This window comes from Crinia signifera, chromosome 8 (genome assembly GCF_055691185.1).
Source record: "Crinia signifera chromosome 8, ASM5569118v1, whole genome shotgun sequence".
Lineage (NCBI taxonomy): Eukaryota > Metazoa > Chordata > Amphibia > Anura > Myobatrachidae > Crinia > Crinia signifera.
The window spans coordinates 95,236,296-95,250,389 of record NC_139224.1 but is presented as its reverse complement, the minus strand read 5'-3'; the positions used below and the strand labels follow the sequence as shown (position 1 = coordinate 95,250,389).

Below are 14,094 nucleotides of genomic sequence, written 5' to 3'. Positions count from 1 at the left end.
CCTTATATTTGACCAACAACATATTTTCGGTGCATATTCCCCTGCTTTCACCCCTTCTCAGTAATTGGGCAACGTGCGTTTTTGGGAGGCCTCTTTGGTTCTTGCGCACAGTACCGCAAGCTGCTGTACCTCTTGAACCAAGGGCCTTAAACAGGGGGATGCTAGTGTAAAAGTTATCCACATAGAGGTGATAACCTTTATCCAGGAAGGGGTGCACTAAATCCCAGACAATTTTTCCACTAACACCTACGAGGGAGGGGGGGCATTCTGGCGGTTCAATTCTTGAATCCTTCCCTTCATATACCCTAAACCTGTGGGTGTACCCTGAGGTGCTTTCACACAGTTTATACATTTTTATGCCATACCTTGCCCTCTAACTGGGAAGGTACTGGCGGAATTTAACCCTTCCTTTAAAATGTATAAGGGACTCGTCGATACAAATAAATTTTTCAGGGATGTACATCTCTGCAAATTTGGCACTGAAATGATCAATGACCGGCCTGACTTTGAATAGCCGGTCAAAGGTGGGATCATCTCTGGGTGGGCACTGTGCATTATCGGTGTAATGTAAAAATTTAAGGATTGTCTCAAAACGAGTCCGAGTCATGGCCATACGGTAAAATGGGGTGCTGTACAGAACATCTGTACTCCAATATTGCCTAATATCTGGCTTTTTTACTATGCCCATATGTAACACCAGACCCCAAAACGTCATCATCTCTACTGCATCTACAGGGGTCCACCTAGCAAATGATGACGTGGGGTTTTGAGCAATAAACTGCTGGGCATATAAATTACTTTGGTCCACCATTAAATTTATAAAATCATCAGAGAAAAATAATTTGAAAAAGTCAATTTCTCTGAGACCTGTTGAATCAAATTGGATTCCTGGGATGGCCAAAAACTCAGGAACCTGGGGCTCAAAATTGTCTGGTGGTGGGGTCCATACAGGATCAATCATTTGGGGGGGGGGGTCTCAGCTGCTCTACGGGGGCGTCTTTGAGGGGGTCCCTCATCACTAGGGCCCTTATTCTGAATCGAGCGGTACGGCCCGCGTGCGGCCGTACCGCCGATGTTTTCAGTCTGCACATGCGCAGAGGTCAATCTGCGCATGTGCAGCCCAATTCGCCGCAGACGTAGTTCGTCCGCCGCAAAGGGGGCGTATAGGGGCGTGAGGGGCTTCATACCCTCATTTCCCTATGCATACGCCCCGCGTTTCATGGGCGTTCCCATGCAAACGCGGGGCGTATGCATGCTAATGAGGGTATGACGCCAGTGATGGGGGCGGAAAGCTGACATCGCCGGATGTCAGTTCTCCGGCCCCATACAAGCTATCACACGGACGATTGTCCGTGTGGTCTCAGCTTGCGGGACCTGGTGGGGCGTGCGGCCCTGCCTTCGATGGTCGCCGACCATCGAATGCAGGGGGCAGCTCCGTCCATGGTGGAGGCGTACGCCCCACCATTTTCTTGCGGATCGCCAGCCGTCCGTGTACGGACGGCCGTGGCGATCCGTATCGTGGGCGGGGTTTGGTTTGTGCGGCTGGAGCACCGTGTGCGGCTCCGGCCGCACAGACCAGAATAAGGGCCTAGAGGAGGAAGAGGAGCTTAAGACGAATCCTTCAAATTCCCCGCTTGCATCACTGGCTGTGTCAGAGTCAGAGGCAAGCATGGCATATGCCTCCTCCGCTGAATACATTCTTCTGGATGACTGGGATGACATTTGGGATGACATTTGGGATGCCATTTTTATTTTTGTGTTTCTGTAAGTGTAATGTTTCAACACGTGTATAGTGTAGGGGGGGTACAAACTTTATTTCAACACGGGGGGTATGTAGTGTGTAGTGTGTATGTAGTGCAGAAAAAAAATACTTTATACAGGAATTTGATCCCAATAAAAAAAAAATTGAAGGGGTTAAAAAAAAAAAAAAAGGGTCCTGCGCCAAAAATTGAGCACAGATGTTGGTCAGTAACGTCCGTCACTGAACAGCGCTCAAAGGCAACAGGACACCCACAAAAGCAACATGGGTGTAAAAACAATAAAAAAAAAAAATATACCACAGCACTCTCCAAAAAAAAAACAATTTAAAAAAACTGCAGAAAAAAAATTATATCAACCCTGTGCCAAAAATGCTGTTCAGTGATGTACGTCACTGATCAGCGGCCACAGGACACCCACAAAAGCAACGTGGGTGTAATAAACCACAGCACTCTCCAAAAACAAAACAATTTAAAAAAACTGCAGAAAAAAAATTATATCAACCCTGTGCCAGAAATGCTGTTCAGTGATGTACGTCACTGATCAGCGGCCACAGGACACCCACAAAAGCAACGTGGGTGTAATAAACCACAGCACTCTCCAAAAACAAAACAAAATTAAAAAAAACTGCAGAAAAAAAATGATATCAACCCTGTGCCAAAAATGCTGTTCAGTGATGTACGTCACTGATCAGCGGCCACAGGACACCCACAAAAACACCCACAAAAGCAACGTGGGTGTAAAAACAAAACCCCACTGCAATCCCCCAAAAAAAAAAAAAAACTGCAGATCAGTGATGCAGTGATGCAACACTGATTAGCAGTGAGGGGCAGCAGGCAGACAACTGTGGGTGCAACCTGACAGGGTATATATAAAAAAAAAACCCTGGACCCCCAAAAAGTTGCTGATCAGTTAATTAATTTAAACTGATCAGCACAAAAGGGGGGGGGGCAGCAGTCAGTTGCACAGGCAGCACAACCTTTGGTGCAACTGACAGGTATATATATATATATAAAAAAAAAAAAAAAGTTGCTGATCAGCACAGATATACTGATCAGCACAAAAGGGGTGCAGCAGACACAAAATATATCACTCTCTATCACTCTCTATCACTCTCTGTCACTATCTCTCACGATCTGTGACTCTATGACACTGCAGCAGCAGGACACAGGAAGTCACAAGATCCAGGAAGCATCCAGCTGCTGGCAGCACGCTACCAGCGGTGATCAGTGGTGATCAGGTAAGTATCAGGCAAGGTTCAGGTATGTATAGCACGACAGAGTGGCCGGTGACCGCTCTGCACGCAATTCCAGACCGGAATGGCGTCTGCAGCGCAGTCACCGTTAGTTTAAATGACGCGCCTTGGCTGTGATTGGTCCGTCGGTCCGACGGACCAATCACAGCCTTGGGGGCAGGTGGGGTGAGGTGGGGTGAGGTGTGGTCATCACCGGTGACCCCCTCATGCCCCCTCACACCCGGCGGTGATTGACACCTGTGTTACCGAGCGTCTGATTCGCCGGTAACACAGGAAAACGCTGCGACTGGCTGTTCACATTGAACAGCCAATCACAGCGATCGCCGACTGGGGGGAGGCATCGCCACCCCCCCTGGGCATGCAGGGACATGTCTGCTGTCAGGGACAGCAGACATGTTTAAACTGTCACCGCGTCTATAGACGCGGGGACAGTTTAAAGTCATGACGTATATATACGTCATGTGTCGGGAAGTACATCCCGGCCATGACGTGTATATATACGTCAAATGTCGGGAAGGGGTTAAGCCACCGAGCCCAAAGCGAGGCGTATTACTTTACATGTATTTACTTTACGCGTATTACTTTACATGTATTCCCCGTCCCCTCGTTACATGTATTCCGCGTCCGCGCGCCACACTATATAAATCAACTTCACACTGATGTGGATAGTGGGGGTATGAAAAGTTCATAGGACGCGTACCGCTGCCCCTTGCGGGCTCGCTGCGCTCGCCACGCTTCCGGTTCACGTTCATAGTGGGGGTGGCATGGAGTGCATTTAACATTGTAAGCCCCCATTAGGGTGCTTATACAATTTTAAATCGCATACCATTGTATATGCGATACAATGGCATACAATTCGATGGTATACAATTTAAAATTGTATACCATCGGCTGCCATCGCATCTCATCGCATGCCTTATGGTCTGCCTTATGGTCTGTGATGCGTTATGACCCGTGCTAGTACACAAGTACCAATATTTTTTATGTATCAAATTCTTTCTCTTTGGTGCACGACACCATAACAGACCTTTTATGTTTTGCTCATTTTATCTATCCATACTTGTTTGAATGCCAAGAGAGGAGGAGAAGAAAAGGAAACTCTGGGTTACATCACAGATGTATTAGATGAAGGTAAAATGGCAAGACTTTATAAGGTATGTTCTAAAATACACTGTGTTCCTTTATCAATAAAAACAAAGGGTGACATTCTATGGGATGAGATCTGCATTTTTTTGCGTTAATTAGACCAGAAAATGGCGATATCGCATTTTTCCTTCAAATCGCCAATTTAATGGGATGTGCTAAGGGAGTGAAATCGGATATTATGTGCGTTAAGGTATGCGGACTAAAAGTGCGAGATTAATTCGCATTTTTATCGCATCCAGATGTTTTCGTACAGAACAGTATACAACTCGCTTATTTAATGCAATGCGCATTTGCAAATCGCATTTTTTAGGTGTCTAATTAACGCACTTATTTCAGACCAGGTTCTGTTTGGCGAAGTAGCCAGAACCCTGCACAGATCGCAATGTTCTGTGCAGGGTTCTGGTGTTAAAAATAATAAAAACAGTTAAAATAAAAAAAAAACGAGCGCGGGGTCCCCCGCCAGAGTATAACCAGCCCCGGACTCACTGAGCCGGTGCTGGTGACATAAAATCAGGGTCCCCGACAAATAGGGGTCCCCTTGATTTCATGAAACCAGCACCAGGCTCAAGGTCCGGCGCTGGTTCCCAAAATACGGGGGACAAAATGACTAGGGGTCCCCTGTATTTTAAGAACCAGCACCGGACACAACCAGCCAGCAGGGTAATGCCACAGCCGGGGGAAACTTATTATATAAGCTCCCGCGGCCAAAGCATTAACCCCCTGGCTGGTCAGCATGGGCAGGGGTCCTGGGGAAGTGGGGACCCCTCCAATGATGGGGTCCCCCCCCTCCAGGACTTACCAGCCCATGCTGATAGTCCGGGGCTGTCCCCGATGCCCCTGGGCAGTGGGCATTGGGCTGATGGATTGTGTAAAAAAAAGAATAAAAACTATTGTTTTCTACTGGCGAACTATGAGTCCCAGCAAGCCTACCCCGCATGCTGGGACTTGGAGAACCACAAGTCCCAGCATGCGGGGCATTAAAGGGCCCGCTGGCACTTGTAGTTCTACAGTACAAAAAATAGTTAACAAAAACACACTGACACACTGTAAAATAAAAGTTTAATACACACATAACACACACACACTGATACTTACCTACCTTGAGCCCGTAGGTCGGTCCCTGGATCCTGGGTCCGGGGCTCCAGGGCAGAAGAGTCCGGTTCCGGGGCCTTGGTCCTGGTTCTGGGGCTGGTCCTGGGGTTCCGGGGCTCCTGGGCTGAAGAATCCGGGGTCCAGGATCCGAGGTAGCCCCCAGGGGTACCTAAGGAAGGAAATCCTACTCACCTGGTCCCCGGCGACGACCTCCGCATCCTCTCCGGTGACAGCGCTGCTCCCATCTGGTACCCGGCTCGCAGGACTTTGACAGGCGCAGAGATGTTTCCTCCTCGGCGTCTCTAGTCAGAATGATTTCTGGCCAATCAGGAGCCGAGAAAGTCGGCTCCTGATTGGCCAGAAATCATTCTGAATACAGACGCCGAGGAAGAAACATCTCTGCGCATCATGCGCAGAGATGTTTCTTCCTCGGCGTCTCTCTAGTCAGAATGATTTCTGGCCAATCAGGAGCCGAGAAAGTCGGCTCCTGATTGGCCAGAAATCATTCTGAATACAGATGCCGAGGAAGAAACATCTCTGCGCATCATGCGCAGAGATGTTTCTTCCTCGGCGTCTCTAGTTAGAATGATTTCTGGCCAATCAGGAGCCGACTTTCTCGGAGTAGGAAACATCTCTGCGCCTGTCAAAGTCCTGCGAGCCGGGTACCAGATGGGAGCAGCGCTGTCACCTGAGAGGATGCCGAGGTCGTCGACGGGGACCAGGTGAGTAGGATTTCCTTCCTTAGGTACCCCTGGGGACTACCTCGGATCCTGGACCCCGGATTCTTCAGCCCAGGAGCCCCGGAACCCCAGGACCAGCCCCGGAACCAGGACCAAGGCCCCGGAACCGGACTCTTCTGCCCTGGAGCCCCGGAGCCCGGACCCAGGATCCAGGGACCGACCTACGGGCTCAAGGTAGGTAAGTTTCAGTGTGTGTGTGTTATGTGTGTATTAAACTTTTATTTTACAGTGTGTCAGTGTGTTTTTGTTAACTATTTTTTGTACTGTAGAACTACAAGTGCCAGCGGGCCCTTTAATGCCCCGCATGCTGGGACTTGTGGTTCTCCAAGTCCCAGCATGCGGGGTAGGCTTGCTGGGACTCATAGTTCGCCAGTAGAAAACAATAGTTTTTATTCTTTTTTTTTACACAATCCATCAGCCCGATGCCCACCGCCCAGGGGCATCGGGGACAGCCCCGGACTATCAGCATGGGCTGGTAAGTCCTGGAGGGGGGGGACCCCTTCATTGGGGGGTCCCCACTTCCCCAGGACCCCTGCCCATGCTGACCAGCCAGGGGGGTTAATGCTTTGGCCGCGGGAGCTTATATAATAAGTTTCCCCCGGCTGCGGCATTACCCTGCTGGCTGTTTGTGTCCGGTGCTGGTTCTTAAAATACGGGGGACCCCTAGTCATTTTGTCCCCCGTATTTTGGGAACCAGCGCCGGACCTTGAGCCTGGTGCTGGTTTCATGAAATCAAGGGGACCCCTATTTGTCGGGGACCCTGATTTTATGTCACCAGCACCGGCTCAATGAGTCCGGGGCTGGTTATGCTCTGGCGGGGGACCCCACGCTCGTTTTTTTTTTTTTTATTTGCGCTTTCCTGAAAACGTGCGATTTTCAGACATGAAAAACGAACATTTTCAGGACTAAAGACAGCGCACCACTTCGCCGCAAATCGCACCTCTTCGCACTTTTCAGCCTCCAAAACGCATTACATTAAATATGCGAATTATTACTGAAAAGTGCTATTTGAGAAAGTGCGATTTGCGGCGATGTGGTGCGCTAAAAAAACATGCGCATTTATGTCAAAGCATAGAATGTCACCCAAAATGTTAAGCGCCGCAGAAATATTTTTGGATAAAGGCCAGTGTTTTGCCAAAGAAGGAGACAGGTTTTGGTTTCAACAGTTATTCTGTGATCCTCATTTTTCCTGTAATGCTACCGAGGTGTAGGTATTAGTATAGCATGATTTAAATCATAGGACCGTTTTCCATAAAACCTGTGGTCTCTGAAAGGGCAGGTGCTGCAAATAAATGGTTAATTTATTTATGCTCCAATTTAAGCTTTTACTCACAAGGGGGCAGTGTTGCATAACAATTTACAGAGCTACAGTGATATGCGGCAAATAATTAGTATGCATACAATAGCTTAGGAAAGAGAAAGATCCACTGGACATAGCCAGTGGTTACCTTAGGACCCGGCCAGCCTGTAATGAAGGACTGGTCAGAGGTCTGCCGCTGTGTTTGCTCTGGTTGCGCTGCCTCCTAAGTGAGTTCCTGCCTGGCCATGTGAGTGCACCACGTGGTCTGGCAATCCCTGATGTACGTTTCGCTGCGCTTGGTCACAAGGGGGCGTGACCGTCTGCTGCAAGTCCAGATATTTGTTACCTGGTTAAGCCTATGAGAAGCCTGGTTATTTGATTGACAGTGCGGTCTTACAATGGGGCATCACTGTATATTATCTAATAGTTCAAGGAGGGCTTGTTTCAAACTACTCCCCCACTGAACATATTTTCCGGTTCGGTTGGGAACAGGATTTGAAACTCTTCTGTAGGAAACTACTAATAACTAAAATGTATGATGGTAGTACTCATTAGACTCCCACCCTCCCCACACCAAACTTACCGACCACAAGTTCAATATCGGAGACAGAGACACTTACAAATTCCGAAGATGAGGCACTCCAAGCTTTGGAAGACCTCATATTGGAATACTGCCTGATATACCCTTCTGATGACACAGCAGCGATGTTTACGGGGATGAGACGCACTAACGTTTCATACTGCAGTATACTGAGTAAGCTGGGTTCCATCCGTACAGTATATCAATCCGCCGCTGGATTGGTATAGCATTAGCGACCCAGCGGTGGTGATTTGGCGGATGAGAGAGCAAGAAGAAAAGAGGATCGTCAAAACCTCTTTGATGGCGTACTGGCAGCAAGAATGTATGTAGGTAGATCTTTGAAAACCAGACATTTGCAGCTAGTATAGACATTTACCATCGCTAGCGCTACTAGTTTCCATCTGCCCCAGGGAACTCGCCATTGACTTCACATCTGCTGCAGAGACCCCGTGTCCGCCCCGCACTGCTGCCTGCCACCAACCCGCCACCACTGCAGCAGTGGGTTGGCAGGTGTGGGGGCCCCAGATGTGCGGGGACCCCGGGGTGACCGCACCTGTCGCTCCATGGGTAATCCACCACTGATTTACACAGTGCGATTTTGGCAGGCGATTTTGACTAAATACACTGTGCAGGCAAGGCAATTTTTACTAGATCACATATTATCATTAGTTAGTCAAAAATGCTTAGTCAAAATCTCTTTGTCAAAATTTCTGAAGCCTCAAACAGACAGGACAACTTCAGCCCTGTGCTGAGCGATGTAGTTTAGCACAGATGGCTTAGCACACATCGCTGACACACATGCTATGCACCAGCAATGTGTGCTGAGTGATCTGTGCTGACAGGAAACTGGCAATGTGACTCGATTTTTACCTCATGCGGGGGGGGGGGGGGGGGGGGCATTGCCGTAGCACAGGGGGAAAACATGATCCATGCTTCATTTCTAAGCGATCTAGTCAGATCGCTTAGAAATAGGGCTGCAATCGCCCCATGTGTATTCCCCTTTAGTCACGATTGCTTATTCAAAATTGGCCATTAGCCAATATCTCAGCCAGTGTACATGGCTTAACAGTTACTAGACACATTGCATGTTATTTTACACCCAGATCACACTTTTTTTTGCCAAACACTTAAGAAGTATTACAAACACAATTATTGGAGGTGAGCATATAGGTAAGCAGTACTTTCACAGAGACACAACTGTTGTGTCACCCACAATTAGGAATCCCAAGTTTTGCTTACCGCTACCGACTGATCTTCTAAAGGATGGCATGCATAAATTAATGCAGGAAAATGACAGTGATGATGCCATTTGAATGTATATATCTATCATTTTTTAATTTTTCTAAATAAACAGCTACATAATGTTGGTAAAGTGTTGTCTGTCTGTCTGTGTCATACCACTATAATGATAGAGGTGTTTGTGGCACCCCACAAGCTGGGGCACTACAAGTGCCAGCAGCATAATGTAATGGAAACACTGTAAAGGCCTGCAGGCATAAAGTAGCTGTGGCACTACAGGTGCCAGCATGACTGTGTATTAAAAAGTACGGTACTCTTTACCTAGGACGGCGCCCATCGCGGGTATCGCGTCCATTGCATGCACTAAAGTAACGGGTGCGACGCGACCGACGCGATGCCCGCGATTTCCCATAGGGATCAATGTTAAATTTTTCAATGGACCCGATTTTTCAGTTCAATGCCCTCGATTTTGCCATAGAAAACAATGTTAAATGGGCCACAGAGCCCAAATAGGCACCCTTAGCAGTGAAATGTCCCCCACAATTGTTAACGTCACCCCACGATCCACGCGAACCCGAAGCGTGGCGAGCGCAGCGAGCCCGCGAGGGGCGGCGGTACGCGTCCTCCGACCTTTTCATACCCCCACTATCCACGTCGGCGTGGAGTTGAGAATAGAATAGTGTGGCGAGCGTGGCGAGCGGACACGGATACCTTCACAGGTATGGACGTGGATAGTGGGGGTATGAAAAGGTCGGAGGACGCGTACCGCCGCCCCTCGCGGGCTCGCTGCGCTCGCCTCGCTTCGGGTTCGCGTGGATCGTGGGGTGTCGTTAACAATTGTGGGGGACATTTCACTGCTAAGGGTGCCTATTTGGGCTCTGTGGCCCATTTAACATTGTTTCCTATGGCAAAATCGCGGGCATTGAGGCATTGAAGTGAAAAATCGCGTCCATTGAAAAATTTAACATTGATCCCTATGGGAAATCGCGGGCATCGCGTCGGTCGTGTCGCACCCGTTACTGTAGTGCATGCGATGCCCGCGATTTTTTACACCCGATGACCGCGATGGACATCGTGGGCGCCGTGCTAGCTAAAGAGTACCAAAAGTACTACTTGAGTTGCACAGAACTGAGCTGATATAGCTTGCAGCACAAAAGGGGTTAACAGCTCAGCTCATAGCAAGGCAGGTCAGTTTGCCAAAAGAAACATTGTTACAGAACTGACAAGTTTGCAGAAAAAGGTGGAAAATCCTGGATGGAATCTCTCCCTGGGAATCCGAGACAGCAGAGCAGAGTGAGAAGTGTGTAGTTGTTGACTGGTGAATGCTGAAGCCTGCAGAGCCCTGAAGGCTGGGGAAAGCAGCCTGACTTGGGTGAAGATTAAGCAGCGTACCCTGAAGTGTATGGGGGGGGGCACAGACTGGCAGCATGTAGAAAGCGCTGGTCAGTGAGGACAGCTTGTCAGCCCCATAAGCAAGTGTGCAGCTGCAAGGGTCAGAGAGAGAGTGGGCCTGCGTCCCTGGAGCTGAGGCATCGGGAGTGGCCCTAGGCAGAGAGAGAGAACCAAGTGGGAGTACCAACAGCAGCAGAAGGCCAACAGAGGTCAGGTGGTTGGAGGAGGTTGAGAAATACCCAAAAGGTTAGTGGTAGGTGCTGGTTACCATCTTCAGCAACTGGGCGGCCTTCCATCCGGATTGGGAGGTAACCCAGACCACCACATACTTCGGGATTTCCTTCCCACTTTTTATTCCATTTTTTATGATGTTTTATTGTTGATGCAAATAAATGTTTTTGGACACTGCAAGAATCTTACGGAGCAAGCTGTTTTCTTGTGGGAGCGCGGAGGCTAAAGAAACCTTTCCATGCACATAGGGCACCTGATTCTGGTGAGTTCACTTTTTCATGGGGTCCTGATGATCTACTGATTTGAAAACGTTCCTTGTACATGCAGAGGCGGTGGAAGCTTAAAGAAACCATTACGGGCACATAGGGAATTTTACCCAGGTCAGTTGTGGTTGTCTTTAAGAACGACTGGACAGAAGGAGGGAGATTCAATTCCATCCCCTTTGGTGACCGAGATTCATATATCTCTTGAGAGGAGACTACAGCGCCATTTGGGAATACCATTTGTTGTGTATAGAGGTCCTGGCAAGTATCCTACAACTGAAGTATCTTGCATTTAAAGTACTCTGCATCTGAAGTATCTTGCATTTGAACTATTCTGCATATGCAACGTCAGCACCTGACTCTACAACTATTCTGCATTATTGAATATCGTGGATAGAGAGAAGAATGTCTCTATGTGGCGCACCAGAGAAAAAAGATATAAGTAAAATTTAGCTTTTAATTCATATTTCTAAAAAAGAGCGAAATAAAAAACACACAATTTTACACATACATACACAAACATGTATTTAAAACGGGTTATAACTATCCCTACAACGTGAGACCCCACTGTCACGTGTACCTTCCGTATTGTGTCTTTTATTGGTATTTTAGGTGAAATTTGCAGGTAAGTATATGATTTCACACATTTGTTGCGCTGTTTAATACAGATCAAAATACATTTCAAGTTAGGGGAAGGGAACAGGGGGGGTCAAACGAGGTGTTCCCTTCCCCTAACTTGAAATGTATTTTGATCTGTTTAGATAGGACTGATTAGGAAATTGGAGCACCGCACTCTGAAGCGGCTGAACCTGAGGCGCGGCACTTGACGTCCGTGATCGCGACCTCTGTACTCAGCTATCCAGGCGCATACCCGGTGGCATTCTCTCCCCGGCGTTGCAGCCTCCACTATAGTCACTAGCGGCTAACAGATTTTGCATGACAGACTAATACCGGGAGACAGATTACAGTCTGCTCCGGAGTCTGTCTTACAGCAACAGTGTAGCGGGCGTACTAACCGCAGCCTTACTATTGTAACTAAGGCCGGTGACCAGGCAGCATTCAAACTGTTATTTACGTATCCCATAAGATACTAAAACAGAATCATAGATACACTGTGTGTCAATCAATGATTGTGCCACTCGCTTCAGAGAACGCATGTGTGTCCACCAATGCCCATATGTATTAAACAGAGCAACAAATGTGTGAAATCATATACTTACCTGCAAATTTCACCTAAAATACCAATAAAAGACACAATACGGAAGGTACACGTGACAGTGGGGTCTCACGTTGTAGGGATAGTTATATCCCGTTTTAAATACATGTTTGTGTATGTATGTGTAAAATTGTGTGTTTTTTATTTCGCTCTTTTTTAGAAATACGAATTAAAAGCTAAATTTTACTTATATCTTTTTTCTCTGGTGCGCCACATAGAGACGTTCTTCTCTCTATCCACGATATTCTGTCATTACCCAGTGTCCAGTGGCGGCACACCCTCCTACCAATATTTGTAACATATATGTACCATATTACAATTGAGGGGCCGTAAAATCTCAAAACTCTCTCCAGTGCGATTGGTCCTCTTTTTCTGTATTCTGCATTATTAGTGACAGGGTGCATAAGCCTTCCATAGTCTAAACATTGCTACAACAAGCAGGGCCGGAGCTACCATTAGGCAGCTTTAGGCATTCGCCTAGGGCGGTGGCCACTAGAGGGCGCTCTGCTCCTTCAAGCACCTACAGTCAGGGATGCTCCTATCGCTCCGCCGAATAATAAACCCTGCCTACCCAGCAGAAGAATAAAGGGCTGGCTGTCAGTCAGCTCTTGGCCCTCTCCCGTTTGCCAAGTCAGATGCGCTGCCCTTTGATTGGATGGTATCAGCGTGGTGGTCTCTGCTGCTGCTGAGCTCCTGCACTGTCACGTGTGTGCAGGAGCTCAGCCGCAGCGACCACACGGACGCTATATATCCAGGGGAGGCGGGGTCCAGACCGGGAACTACACGCTGCCGCTGGACACAGAACGGAGTGGACTTTATAGTGAGTACTCGCCTGGGCTAGGGCAAATGATGCTGGGGCAGAGTGGGACGCGGGTATGTGCAGCCTGTGCAGGTCACTCACTGTGTCCTCTTGAATGAAGACTGGAGGGAGGTGTGCGTGTGTTGGGGAAGGATTAATGGAGCGCCTGGGCCCGGTAGCTGTGAGTAGGGGGGTGGGGATTTAAGCTGATTGAGGAGGATCTGACTGAGAAGTGCTGAAGGCAGGAGGGGGCAGATGATCAGTGCTGAGGGGCATGGAGAGGCGCAGCCCGGAGGGTGATAGAAGCAATGTCTGGGGAGCAGAGGAGTACTGCACGCCCCTGCCCCTCCAGCATCTGCAGTCGCACCCAGTATATTTCCCCCCACACACCCTCATTGTCATTTGCAAGGTGTGGGTTCGAAGGCATAATTTACCTGAGGCTGTAAATGGACGTGGCCTCATGGAGTGGGCATGGCCTGGGCTCTATTCACAATGTAAATTTTGTGCTGGTGATAAACCATCTCCCACTGGCATAACCAGGGGGTGCTTTTACTTTAGGGATCAGGCCATCTAAGGGCCCATCTGCCCTGCACCCATCTCAGCTCACAATTCTACTGGCAGTGATCACAAACGCTGCCTAGTGGGAGGGACGGCTATTACATGTTGTTTTTGTATTTATGTTCTTAAATCTAAAAAATAATCTAGTTATATTTAAAGACGTGAATGTGAGTGGCTGGGCAGAGGGTATTTGGGGATATAGGGGCGGTATTATGTAGCTTTGCCTTGGGTGTCTAGAAACCTTGCACCGGCCCTGACAACAAGCAACTGTGTGTTTCATCAGTGTATATCCAGCATAGTCAAGTTTCCCAATAAAGTACAGGTTGAGTATCCCGTATCCGAATATCCCTTATCCGAATTATTCCGAAAACCATACATTCCAGAAAGTGGGAATTTTTTTTTTTTTTTGCTAAAAACTCACTAGGGACATTTGTAACAGCACTACTGAGGACATGATATGTAACTGGCACTATATATGTACAAGAAAATTATTGCTTGGCATTCAAATTCAATATCTGAGATAGA

General features: G+C 48.1%; 1 protein-coding gene across 2 annotated transcripts in view; it reads right to left on the bottom strand.

Moving 5' to 3' along the window:
• Nucleotides 1–14,094, bottom strand: part of CFH (complement factor H) — a 401,411-nt gene that overhangs the window by 50,310 nt on the left and 337,007 nt on the right. The gene's annotated exons all lie outside the window — the stretch shown is intronic.